General features: G+C 51.1%; 1 long non-coding RNA gene across 1 annotated transcript; it reads left to right on the top strand.

Annotated features, from left to right (window-relative positions):
* The first annotated feature begins 653 nt into the window (after positions 1-653).
* On the top strand, positions 654-8,320 carry LOC120248694. The gene is made up of 5 exons (XR_005532659.1): positions 654-1,695; positions 3,015-3,068; positions 4,072-4,147; positions 6,425-6,475; positions 7,428-8,320. It is a non-coding gene; the product is annotated as an uncharacterized LOC120248694 (long non-coding RNA).
* The last annotated feature ends 5,482 nt before the right edge of the window (positions 8,321-13,802 follow it).

The following is a 13,802-nucleotide window of genomic DNA, read 5'->3' as shown; positions in this document are numbered from 1 at the left end:
CGCTGAGGTTTACAGATCTCTCAGATGCTGACATATTTCATGTGGTATTAAAAGTCACAGACGTTACCGTTACCACCGATCTTTTACTAAAAAATGTCTTTCAGTATTGGGAAATCGTCAAGCTCGTGGTGAAGAATACAAGTATTCAAAATTGTATTTTTCACACAAAACTTCAAATTTTGTCCTTGCCAAGAAATACTGTCACTGATTTTGCTCTGAAGAGACAGCCTCCTTTACTCATTTTCTGGAAAACGTCTGCCAAGTACCCGGATGATTCTGTCATTTGTTCTGAGTGAAAATGGAAAAGTGACTCCTTCAGCTTCGTGGCCTGAGCCTTCTGGAGACGTCCATCCACAGGCTTCGCATGCAGCAGAGCATTTTGAAGATCCCTGCGGACTCTGTCAATAGTCTCCATCGAGTAAGTTTTCACTTCTTGGCGCTTGTAAGTGACACTGGCCATTTTTGACCGCAGTCCCTTAGTGTGATGACCCCAGTGACCACTGCACGTTTGGAGTCCACAGCCTGATTCCTGTTGAGGCTTTGGGGGCTGTCCCCACCACTGCTCGTGTCCACACACAGCTTCCTTACAGATACCACTTTCTCTTCACATGCACTATTACTTTGCAAACTTGGATCTAGAGGACCCTGAAAGGGATCCTCAGGGAACCCTGGGCCACACTTGGAGAACCCCTGGCCTCGCGAGCATTGCACCATCCTGCTCATCTGGGCTTGTAACACCCTTCACAGCCTGAGCACCCTATTTGTCACTTTGCATTTGTCTCTGTTACTCACTGTGCAACCTGGTGAAAATTAACAAATCTTTACTAACTTTTGGTTTTGGCATCAGTAAAATAGGGGTGAGAATAATCACCTCACCGGCTGGCTGTGAGAGCGGAGTGAATGTGTGTGAAGCACCCACCATCAGTGAGTCCCTCTTGTGACTAAAAAAGACCACGATTCTCTAAAAGCTCTAATATGTCATCGTTCAAGCGTTAACCAGAGTTGCTTGTCCTCTGGGTGGATTCCCAGTACTCCTCGGTTACACTGCAAACTACGTCCTTTCCCAAACACCAGCTGACTTTGATCTACCCCTTTGCACACTCAGGGCAACGTGTTCTGAATTATTTGGTAGGTGAGTCCCATATTATTCTCTGTCTCACAAGTGTATCTTCTGCCTACAACCAAAGTCTAAGCTTCCAGAAGACAAACTGTTTAAAAGATCGTATATCTGCTTTGTGTTGGTGTTGCATTTCCGCATAACAGGTCACCCTGCAATGCAGTGGCTTAGAAGCCACGGTGATCGTTACCATCACTCCTGTTGCTATGGGTCAGGAATACAGAGGCGGCATGGCCGGATGTCTGTGAGGTCTGGGGCTGGAATCATCTGAAGGCTCTTACACCTCATGTCTGCCAGCTAGTGTCAGCTGGGGCCCAGCCACACGTGGTGTATTCATGTGGCCTGGGCTTCCTCACAACATGGCGGCCACATTCCCAGGATGAGGATCCTGATGGAGAGAGAGCACCAGGCAGGAGATTTCTCCTTTTGATGACTTCGCCTCGAAAGTCACACAGCCTCACTCCCACCAGAATGCACCAGTCAGCACAGTAACAAGACCCCACAAGGATTTGAAGGGAGGAAACAGTGACCCCACCTCCCGGGGGAGGAATGTCCATGATAAGCTCCGGGAAAAGAGAGTATGTGACAGGAACTAAATAAATAGGTGTGGCTGTCTTTGCAAAATAGCATCTGCCACACCCCTCTGAAGTTCTCAAGAAATGAATGCAGATGCACCTGTGAACGCATAAATGGATGGAGGGATGGGTCGTGTTGAAGAGAAGGTTTTCTCAGCTGTGAGGTGGATGGTGGCATAACCTAGACAGTCACGCTGACCTACACTCTCTGTGGTGCTCATCTGACTCTCCCGGACCAAATGGAAAATTCCTGAGGTCCTCAGAGATCACCGCACTGCCTGGCAGGCACTGGGTTCTCGACAAGCGCAAGGTGGAAGGGAGGAAGGAGCTAGGGAGGAAAAGAGGAAAAGATGGGAGGGTGTTCATCCGCTTTGAACTTTAAGACCAGGTGATATGGGAAGTTCCGGCTTTAAGCACCCCACCCCCCCGCCCCACTCTCAGCTGGGGCAGAAATAGAACGTCGCGCTCTGGGATGGAAGGTAAAGAAACATGAATTAATTCACAGCGTCATTCTCTCTCCCAGGCCAGCAGCCATCTTTGCCTGAAGTGTAAAAAGAGCCCATCTTTCAAAAAGCTCTTCTTCAGACACATTTTATAAATTCAGAAGGAAGCCCCGGAATGTTGTGTTTCAAATCAAATAAAAGCTACTCTACCAAATAGCAATTTCACCTTTTTTTTCCCTTTTAGGTACCAGGGAATTTTTCACCCCTTTAAAAGAAGTAATTCATTTAAATCTCTAAAGTACATTTCCTTTGAAAGCATAATGAAGAGAACAGTTCAGATATTCATGTATTTTTTAATGCTAATGCTGGGTCAGAAAGGAGAGTGCTCTGATTTTGAAAATTCACGTTACCTTTTTAAAATAGCTGATGGAAAAGAAGAGTTAAATCCAGCAAGTATGGAGGTTTACATAAGATCTGATCATGAAAATCAGCGTCTTTAACTATTCAAAGATTGTGAAAATGGAGAACACTTTCAAATCAGTCCTGCATTGGGAATTCTACCGAATTACCCTCTTGATATTCCTATATGACATCATAGTCATTTTTAAGTGAATGTGCTTCTCTCTCTAACACTCTGGTCTCGCTCTCCCTTGTCAAGCAGTGGCTGGTGAAACCGGAATGTTGTTGGCAGTAAGTGTGGGTTTACTTTCCTCCTAATGTCCAGCCCACGACACAGCACAGAGTCGGCATGGACTTTGACCTCTTGGACTTTCCACCAGTCACTGATTTTTGAGATTTTTGAAATTACCCTAATCCGTGTTTTTAATGATTCATCTCTGAATGTCTAAAAATATTAATTTCAATTTGATTTCACAACAGGTCATGCGCTCATGTGATCAGACGCCACCAGCTAGCTTCCCAGCTCCCCAACAGGTGACTACAGTTAATAATTAATAGAGGGGACCCCACACAGTGTCCCCAGCAAAGCCCACTGGTTATCCTTGAACATTAAGAGTAAACATGCCAAAAATGTGGGCTTGCACAAGAAAGAGGAAAGAAAAAAGCCCTTGTCTTCTTTAACAACAAAAGGTAATTTGGGGCAAATTTTTCAGATAAGCACCTGCATGGCCCCTCACCATGGAGCTCAAGGTAGGTCGAGGTCAACCACAGCTGTGGCCAACGTGAGCTGATGACATTGGCCTGCACGTGGTCTTCATAGAGTCCTTGGCAAGGCCAGACCTTCTGTAGAAGTTCAATTGTAAGTGCAAATATCCATCTCATTACTTCCCACCTTGAAGAGATCCACTCCAACTTGCTAAAATTGAAAACCTCAAAAGAAAAATTATGTTTGCAAGATATTTGCATGCACCTAATTTCCATATGCCTGCACTGGGCACCTTCACATAAATGGTTAATGAGAGTCCTGGACTGTATGCCTCCAAAACCCTGTTTGACTCAGTCACTATGCAAAATACATCAGTTACTCAAGGGACCATTTAAGAAAGAACATCATTAGGGGTGCCTGGGGGGCTCAGTTGTTTAAGCATCTGACTTCAGCTTAGGTCATGATTTCACAGCTCATGCATTCAAGCCCCGCATCGGGCTCTGTGCTGATGGCTCAGAGCCTGGAACTGTTTCGGATTCTGTGTCTCTCTCTCTCTGTCCCTCCCCTGCCCATGCCCTGTTTCTTTCTCTCTCCATCAAAAATAAACATTAAAAAAATTATTTTAATAAAAAGATAGAACATCATTTTATTAACAACTATGAAGAGATTATATATATAGTATACATATATCATATGTATATGATAACCATGTTACAGATAATAACTATAGTGTATAAATATTATTATAATAATATACTTACATATAATAACTAAAGAAGTCATATAAAAAACAAACAAACGTCAGTGAGTATTTATGTGATCTTTTGATAGAGAAAGTCTACCTTCTTAACACACAAAAACAAAGAACCCAGAAGCAAAACAGGAACCGCTTTTATACCTAAAAAAGGTAGGCTGTCTAGATGTCAAATTTTCAATAAACAAAATTACAAACACATGAAAATTAGAACAAAACATTTGCATTATACATAAAAAAACATTAATTCATCTAATGATTTTTATTATGCTCAGGTCATGATCTCGCGGTTCCTGAGCTGGAGCCCCACATCGGGCTCTGCACTGACAGCCGGGAGTCTGCTTGGGATTTTTTCTCCCTGCCTCTTTCCCTCACCCTCCCCCCATTCTCTCTCTCTCTCTCTCTCAAAATAAACATTTTTTTAAATATATGACAAATATGTCAGATAATATTCAACCTCTCTAGAATTCAAAGTGTATATCAAAATGATGAGAAATCAATTTATCAGTGAAAAAGTTGTATTTATTTGCTTTTTATTGTGTTTTGATAAGCATCTTCTTTGGACAGGATCTGTTAACCTAGACATTCTCCATCAGTAAGAGAATATGAATTTAGGCAACTTTTCCAGAAGGAATTTTGACAATACTTACCAGGAAGCTTAACAATTTCAAATGTTATGACCCATCTATTCTGGCTCTATGAATCTAAGGAGAATGAAATGAGCAAAGTTGTGGATATAAGGGCATTTGTTGTAGAATTATTAATTGTAAAATAGTAGGTCCCAAATGTTCAAGGACAAGAGAAGGGAAAAATTAATTGTAGGGTTTTTTTTTCACCCAATGGAAAACTATACAGCCATTTAAACAAACACAATCTAAAGAATATTTACGGACCTTGGAAAATGTTTATGACGATAAGAGAAAACGCGTATAAATAACCCTGGCTTCCCCAGCAATGTGTCAAATTACCTGCACCTCTGCGTTTAGTAAAAGTTCCCTTGTGGGAGTTCTTTTTAAGCTTATTTAGTTATTTTGAGAGAGAGAGAGAGCAGAGGAAGGGCAGAGAGAGGGAGGGAGAAAGAATCCCAAGCAGGCTCCCCACTATCAGCACAGAGATCAATGTGGGGCTCAAACTCCGGAACCGTGCGATCGTGACCTGAGCTGAAACCAAGAGTCGGACACTTAACCGACTCAGCCCCCCAGGTGCCCCTGCTTGTGGGTTTTAATGTCTGTTCTACACTGAGAATCACCAATATGCTACATTATACCAATACTACTGCATAGAATAAAAAGATTGAAACAAAATCCACAGAGCATTGTGGTTCCCCCCCTTCAAATGGTAGAACAGGCAATTTTATTGTGATGTAAGATATTATTTTTCCAAATTCCCCATAACGTGTACTTATTACATTTGTAATTTGAAAAAGGAGCTACTTTTTAATGTAAAATAAAGTCTTTAATCTGGGATGAGATATATCTGCTGCTAATATTGGGGTTTTTCAAATTTTAGACTCCATTTCATAAATCAGATTTCCCTTAGATAATTTATCTAATACTCAAGCACAGCACCATTTTGACCATACAATTGTGTTTATTTTTATTGATGTTTTTCCTCATTTTTAAATTGATAAAAAATTTTCCAAGGGAAAATTGAATGTTAAATTCAATTTCTAATTTTTTTTTTTTTAGTAATTTGACATATTTTTGAGATAATAAGCATGGACTTATATTTTAACTTAAGAAATGTATTTGTGTTGGGGTGTCTGGGTGGCTCTGTTGGTTAAATGTCTGACTCTTGATTTAGGTTCAGGTCATGATCTCACGGTTTGCGAGATCAAGCAACATGGAGCCCTCTTGGGATTCTCTCTCTCTTCCCCACCCCCTTCATGCTCTCTCTCCCTCATATATATGTCTGTGATATATATATCTCATATATATGAGTTGTTGTTCTTGTTGGAAACGTTAAGCAGAAGGCCATTAACTGATTCATCATTTCTTCTCTTCCGATTTCTATTTCAAGAGGCTAAAATCCTTTGGCTGTATCATTGGCCACTTTACACTGTGAAAACATGGATAGAGCTTGCTTCCCAGAGGAGTGACAATAATCAGACACACTTGAGAGCATATTTATAAAGAGTTACCAATAGCTTATAATCAATCAAGCTGTATTGCTTTTTTTTTTAGAGTTTATTTATTTTTGAGAGACAAAGACAGAGCATGAGCAGGGGAGGGGCAGAGAAAGAGGGAGACACAGAATCTGAAGCAAGCTCCAGGCTCTGAGCTGTCAGCACAGAGCCCGACGAAGAGCTCAAACCCATGAACTGTGAGATCATGATCTGAGCCAAAGTCAGATGCTCAGCCGACAGAGCTGCCCAGGCGACCCCCCCCATAATTGCTTTTAAATTATGTGTGTTCTTGTCTTTCTATCAAGATCCAGCCCATCATGTAAAACATGAAGATTGATGCTGTCCTGGTGGTGGCGGTAAGGTCTTTGTCCTCTGCATTCTGACCGCATACACCTGTCGTCTGCATCAATTCCTGCCCCACCTGTCTTGCCTCTTAATCGAGCTCCTGGTTAAGCTCGAGATCTCAGGGGCAAAGCCGTAGGCCCTTATAAAGCGCAAAGCATAGCTAGTACTCAGAGATCATGCATGTGGTTCAAACTCCTGGTGGTGACTTGCGCTCCGTGGACTGTGAAACTCACAAAGCCCGAAGTTCAAGAGATGCTAACGTCCTCACTCCCTGCAGCCCACTCCCAGAGCCAAAGGGACACGTGCTCGGGGGTTGTCCTAAGTCAGAATCCACCAGATGTGAGTGCCTGCAGGCTGCACAGCTCGTGCTCCGTGGGCATCAGTGGGGGCGTGAGCAGGGCTGGAACGTTCCGGCGCAGTGATCGCCTGCCCTGTGAATCTGCCCCCTGACTATCCGCATGCTGCCTGGTGGGCTTTCCCTCTCATCCTGCTCGTTTCAGCCACCATATCCCATAAGGTCTGGCCTGGCATGCCACCCCCCAGCCCCACCACGGAACATTCTCTGATCCTGAACGCAGTGGGCTGGGGCTGCAGTGGTAACATAGTCTCCCCAGTGAAAGGAAACTTGTGTCTTCAAAACAAGACCAAAACCAAGCCAGATTTTGTGATCTGGGGCGTGACCGATCTTCCCTGGGAAGTGTTGGGATGACTGTACTTCTCTGCAGACATGCACACCTTCCCACGATTATTACAAGCTGGGTGTGTGCTCTGCTCCTGGATGGGACACCCGGGGCCAGAGCCTGACCCGTCCCTATGGCGTCCCTGCCGGACAGGACAGCTGGTGTGCTGGTTGCACTCTGCTCAACACTTAATGAGGCGGTCACTCAGGGGCATTTAACATGAGTCTACTACTAACGTTTTGCTCTTTACATGGAAACGTAACTCTATCGATTCGTTTCCAAGGCTCCCAAATCGCAAATGTGCTTTGAAGGAGGAAATCAATACAAAGTGAGGCGACGCCGCTCCCGCCCGCCGTCAGTGCACGTGATGTCACGAACCTTCCGACCGCCCCACCTGGAAGGAGGCTCAAAGGCAGGCCTCAAACCGCGGCCCCGGGACCGGCAAGCCGGACAGCCGCGAGCGTCGCCAGCGCCCCTGAGGACCCTGCTCTCCCGCCTTCACGTGAGGCCCCTTAAATACACTAATCCAGCTTTTTAAATCACTCTGCACTGATGTTTCCTAACATAGAAATGCAAAGGATGGGCGTGCTGGGTGCGAGGCAGGCGTGGAGGCCAGTGTCTGTGACCTCAGGTGACCTCGCTGCCCTGCAGGACGCCTCACGCAGTCACAGATACCGACCAGGAGGGCCCGAGGCAGCGGGGGGTGGTGCGGACTGCGGCACCAACGGTTCTGAGAGCCCCCAAGCGCCCTCCCGATGGCCAAGCTTCAGCCTGTCCGATGGCGAGATGGACAGGGCTCGGCTTACTCTCTCCAGGCTGCAGAGGGGGCTGTCGGAGGCCGTCTGGCAGGGGGAGCACAGGGGAGGAAGGGCAGGGGTGAGGCCGGCCTCCGGCGTCAGCACCCCCCGCCCCCAGGGCACGCTTACTGCCTGGGGACTGATGGCTCTCCCGCGTGTCGCTGGCCCGGTGACACGCACCCTCCAGATCCATGAAGTTAGAAGATGCAACAAAACAGTGTTCAAGACCAAAAAATGTCTTGATTTAGGGATACCCATTTTCCCCCCAATTATCTGCTTCCGCACACAAAGCAAATTATGATCAAACCTCATTAATGTAGAACTACAGGCGTAAGGCCTACGTAATGTATTGCAAATCTGATTTATAAAATATTTTAAGAGAAGTGCAATTTCGTTATTTGTAAATTCAAATAAAGAATGTGAGGATGGAAATGGATAAAAGTGAAATGAATTCTGTAAAAGGACTTGTGTGCTTATGTGCGAGACGGAGAAATCCAAATGGTAAAACACCCTCACGATAAAACACCATTCTGACCGGGACCCTGAGCACGTTCGTGAAGCTCCTGCTTCCTGTCGTGAAGTAGTTTTGATACTTGAGTCTTGTCCGTCTGGCAGGGGAGCATATGAAGGGCTCATCGAAGGCTCCCGAAACGTTGGGAAGTGGTTGCTGCGGCTACACTGTGCGCCCAGCCACCGGCTGAGGCCCTAAACGCCGGTGGGGCTGAACTTGGGATCGGGGCACAAAGGGGGTTAGAGGTTAAAGGAGGTGTAAGTGGGGGGCCCTCATAGGGCGGGACTGGTGTCCGGGTGAGAAGAGACCAGAGTGCTCCCTCCCTCTACCCCCCTCCCCCTCCCTCCTCCCTCCCCCTCCCTCTTCCTCCCTCCTCCCTCTTCCTCCCTCCTCCCTCTCCCTCCCTCCTCCCTCTTCCTCCCTCCTCCCTCTTCCTCCCTCCCTCCCCCCTCCCTCCTCCCTCCCCCTCCCTCTCCCTCCCTCCTTCTCCCTCCCCTTCCCTCCCTCCCCACACCCCGGAGACCCTGGGAGCGCACAGTGGGACAGCAGCCCCCTACAACCCTGGAGAAGAGACGTCAGAAGGAAGCCCTCCACTGGCCGCTGGCTCTGGGCGCCTGGCCCCCAGCCTGTGAGGACACACGTCTGTGTTGCGCCCCTGCCTGCGGTCCATCGCCATGGCGGCCGGGCGGACTGTGCCTCGGTCACTTCAAGCGCTGAAGGGGTGTCACTGTGTCACTGTCCTGTCCTCCTGGACGAACCAGCTCACGAAGCCGGGGCTCCCGTCCTGCTCCAGTCGGGGGAGACGCATGGTCACCCTCTGCCCTGCGTCCCTGTGCTCAGCCAGCCTGCCTCAGTTTCCCTTTGCGCCTCAGACCCCACCATCCGCCCGCCGCCCTCCTGGCCTGGCTCCGTGGCATGCTCCTGAGGGAGTGAAGATGTTCTCTGACCACCCCCCTTAATATGAAGAGCAGCCCTTCCCTTGAGTCCCCCGTGACCCCCTCTGCCCTGCGGGGGCCGTGGACACAACCCGACCTTCCAGAGAGCACACAGCGCTGGGGTCGCTTTGGAGCTCGAGTAACCGCAGAAAGTGTCTTAAACAATACTGGGTTCCGATTATTCTATACGCCAGTCACTACCATGCTATCACATACCAGCTCATACTAAATCTTACTCGTGGCTGAGCCACATTCAGGCGGACCCGGGCACACTCTCCTTCACCTGCTGTGTCACTGACGCGTTCCCCCTGGGACCGTGTGCAGGCAGCAGTCGGAGCCGGGGGAGGGGGAGGGAGGGGCCGCCGGGGTTGACAGCCTGCCCAGCCGTCCCCAGGAGTGTCCCAGGAGGGCTGCGCTGCTTCTGGGGGCGGTTCTCACCCGTCCCCCGCCCCCCCGGGACCACACGGGGGCCTGGAACACGGGTGAGCAGAGGGGCTTGGCTTTGTCCCCTGGGGGCTTCTGTGTGGAAGGGGCCCGTGTTCTAGTCCCACCAGTCCTGGGATCCAAGAGGGTATGAACCCCGCCTGAGACGGCTGTTCTAAAGAGCCTGACTGGGACCCGTTGAAATTAAAATGGGAACCCCCAGGGCGCCTGGGGGGCTCAGTCAGCTGAGCATCCGACTTCGGCTCGGGTCATGATCTCCCAGTTTGTGGGTTCGAGCCCTACGTGGGGCTCTGTGCTGACAGCTCAGAGCCTGGGGCTGCTTCAGATCCTGTGTCTCCCTCTCTCTCTCTCTGCCCTCCCCCTCTCACACTCTGTCTCTCTCAAATAGACATTAAAAGAAATTTTTAATAAGTAAAATGGGAACAGCTGCTATCCCACCCCGACTCCCTGTCAGCTGTTCCCTGGTTACCATGGAGACTGCACCCTGGTCCATGTCTACCCTGGGGTCCCAGGCTTTAGGGCTGAGTCACCACAGTATGATTCCTCCAGTATTTCCAGTGATGACGTGCACGTACCTGACAGCACACTGTGACTTCATCTCCCCCTGTTTGTTTGTTTTCATGTTTATTTGTTTTGAGAGAGAGCATGTGAATGTGCACAGTGGGGAGGGGCGGAGAGAGAGAGAAACCGAGAAAGAGAGAGAGAATCCTAAGCAGGCTCCACGCAAGGTGCAGAGCCTGGCTCCGGACTCAGTCTCACAGCCCTGGGATCATGACCTGAGCCAATATCAAGAGTCGGACGCCGACCCCCCTGCGCCCCCCAGGCAGCCCTGTTCATCTGCACTTCTGAGCAAAGGTAAAGTGCTATCTCCTGTGCATTTTACGGTAAACTTAAAGTATAGCGGGAAGGGCAATTAAAAGGTAACACAAAATCCATTTACATGAGGTACAAAACTTTGCGAACAGACAACTCTGAGAAGCAGCCGCTGGCTGGACACGGCCCGGGGAGGCTCCCGGGGCCCGCGATCCAGCTCTGATCTGGGCTCTGATCGCCAGGGGTGCTGGGTCTGTGAGAGGCCCCCAAGCTGACGCGCTGGTGCCCTCCGCCGTGTGCACCGCACGCTCCCTGAGGAGTGAAAGCAGAAAACAGTGCTGACAGGAGGCAGGGCTGGGTTGTGAGCGGACGCTCTGCAGGTGTCTGCCCGAGCGTGACTCCCGCCTCCAGAAGTTTCCGCGGCGGGCGCAGGGCAGGGGGTGCCCGACCGCAGGTCCCTGCCACCGTTGGAAAGCCAGCGTCTCGGGCAGGACTACGCCAAAACTCCCCGCCTGGCTGGACTGGGAACACGTCTGTCCGTCCGGAGCCCGGGGCCGCCCTTCCCATTTGCACGACACTGTCCTTTACCCCTTGCAAACCTGGCAACACGTGAGGTTTCAATCAAACGGCCTCTTAGCGACTCTGCAGGGGTCTCGGGGGGCTGAGGGCAGGGTGGGCGTGATGCCCTGAGGCCACGAGGAGGGGGGCGAGACACGGTGGGGCAGGTGCTCGAGGCCGCGGGGCCCGGGGGGTGGTTTACAGGAGGGCGACGCTCCCTGGGCCCCGGTGGGGACACGTTAGAGCGCAGTGCCCAAGCCGGCCGGTGGGAAATGCGCTCAGTGGATGGTGGTTTTCAGTCTCCCTACTTGTAAATGTTACAGCGAAATGCAGCGTGTTCGATATCCTGCTGTAAGCCACGTGCGGCGGTGGTTCGGGGCTGCGCCCCGACCTCGGCCCGGCCTGCTCACCCCTTCCTTCTGTGGCTCCTCCTGGGGCTGTGCCAGGGCCCGGGCCCGGTCGTGCGAGTTCCTTTGAGTCATGCTCTGTCGCGGGTTCGGGGAGTCTGGGCACAGGGGTGCGCTGACACTGGCCGTGACGCAGGGCTGCCCCACGAGGATTCGGGACCGTAAACGGAGCTGGTGGGGGTCAGCGCCCCGAGAACGAGCAGAGCCTCACTACCGGGATGTCATGTTTTATGGCCTTTCCTTTTATGACAATTACCTAACGTCGCTCCTGATAAGAACACAAAATCCAAAGTCCACCTCACTTTCAATGTCTTAGGGTCTCTTCTTTTTTTCTTTTACTTAAATCCGAGTCAGTTAACAAATAGTGTAATACTGGCTTCAGGGGCAGAACTCAGCGGTTCATCACCTACATTCGACACCCAGTGCTCATCCCGGCCAGTGCCTTCCTCAGTGCCCATCCCCCAGCCGGCCCATCCCCCACCCTCAACGACTTAGGATTTCGAAAGAGCGGTGCCCTTGAATCTGGTTCAAACTCCAAAAGATAGATTAGATGCCGGCGTCTCCATGGCGGTCCCGGGGTCCCCGGGCGCACGGGGCAGAAGTTGGGGGAGACCCCCCGCCGTCCTGGCTCCTCTCCCCACATTCACTGTCTCGCCTCCCGCTGCTCAGCCGTCTGCTTTGACAGCTCCCAGGTGCACCTCTCTGTCCCTCACGTGGACCGTCCGGCCACCTCTACCCGCCAGCCTTCCCTACTGCACACGGTGGGACGGGCCGCTTCACACTTACCTGCGACTTTGATCTTCACCTCCCACATCACTATGGGTGTGCGGGGGGGGGGGGCAGGAATTTGGTTTCCTCCCCGTCTTTGCTGCCAACACATGCACAGCCTGACAGTCACTGCTCACCAACACCTGCTGGTGAACAAATTGTTCACACAGAAGGGAAGGCAACACCCGTCTAAACCCCTGTGAGCCCAGGACCTGGAGCAAAATCGCTCTGCTGGGCTCCGGGCCAGCACACGCCCCGCAGCTGTCTACACTCACAGCCGGAAGAACACGGTGCTCAGGTGCAGAGCTCCCCACCCCCACCCCCACCAGGAACCTGGGGGATCCGCTCGCGCCTGTGTGGGCCCTCATCCCCGGCCACACTGGGAGGCGGCCCGTGAGGACAGCTGTCACAGAGCAGCCCTGTGACAGGGAAGGGGCTGCGAGACACCACAGCCCCACATGCCTGGGGTCCTCCAGGGCAGGGCCCCCCATCTAGCTCAGCAAACGGTGTCTGTGCACACATTTACTGCATTCACGGTAATCGGTAATCGTAGTGCTAACCAGGCAGACAATTGCTCAAGTTCAAGGATTCTCAGAGTTGGGCACCTGGGGGGGCTCAGTCAGGTGAGCACCCCACTCTTAATTTCAGCTCAGGTCATGATCCCAGGGTCGTGGGCTTGAGCCCCGTGTCAAGCGCCTCATCGGGCTCCCAGCCGCATGTGAAGCCTGCTTATCGTTCTCTTTGCCCCCGTTTCTCTGCCCCTCCCCTGCTTGCACTCCCTCTCTCGCTCTCAAATAAAAAAAAATTTTTTTTAAAGGATTCTGAGTTAAAGTCAGAGAGATGATGGATGAATGACACAGCCGAGAGAGACATTGAGAGGTGGTGCCCGGCTTGAAGAGACATTTTTCATCACCATTTAGACAAGTCAGAGACGAGTGCACAGAGCAGCACTTGGTGGTGACGTGCGTGTGTTCACATGTTCACGCGCATGTGCGTTTGAGGGGAGAGAGGAAGGAGGGGCGAGGGAGGGACAGACAGACAGACAGACAGACAGTGGGACAAAACACCGGGAACCACGTGCCTCACAGGTCCTGCTCCCAAACGGCCGTTCCTGGGAGAGCACCCCCCGACCCCCCACCGCTTTCCGCAGGCCCAGAGCGAGGCGGGCCCAGATGCAGGCAGCTCCTGACACAAACAAATGGCGCCAACTACTTGCGCACCCTGTCTGGTGCCTGAGTCCCTTCTCCCGGCCGTTTCCAGTCACCAGCCGTAGCCCGGAAGCTGCCCACTGGCGCTGGCACCGCCACAGGGCCGCCTTCCACGCCAGGGCTGCTCAGGGGCTGGGGGAGCAGCTGAATGACGCCCTGAGTGACGGGCTGCAGGGGGGAGCCGCCGGCTGTCCGTCCAGCCCTCATCCTTTGGACA

The sequence above is a fragment of the Hyaena hyaena genome, unplaced genomic scaffold (assembly GCF_003009895.1).
Source record: "Hyaena hyaena isolate Hyena2069 unplaced genomic scaffold, ASM300989v1 scaffold_603, whole genome shotgun sequence".
Lineage (NCBI taxonomy): Eukaryota > Metazoa > Chordata > Mammalia > Carnivora > Hyaenidae > Hyaena > Hyaena hyaena.
The sequence above is the reverse complement of the archived record's forward strand: the minus strand, read 5'-3'. Positions and strand labels throughout refer to the sequence as shown.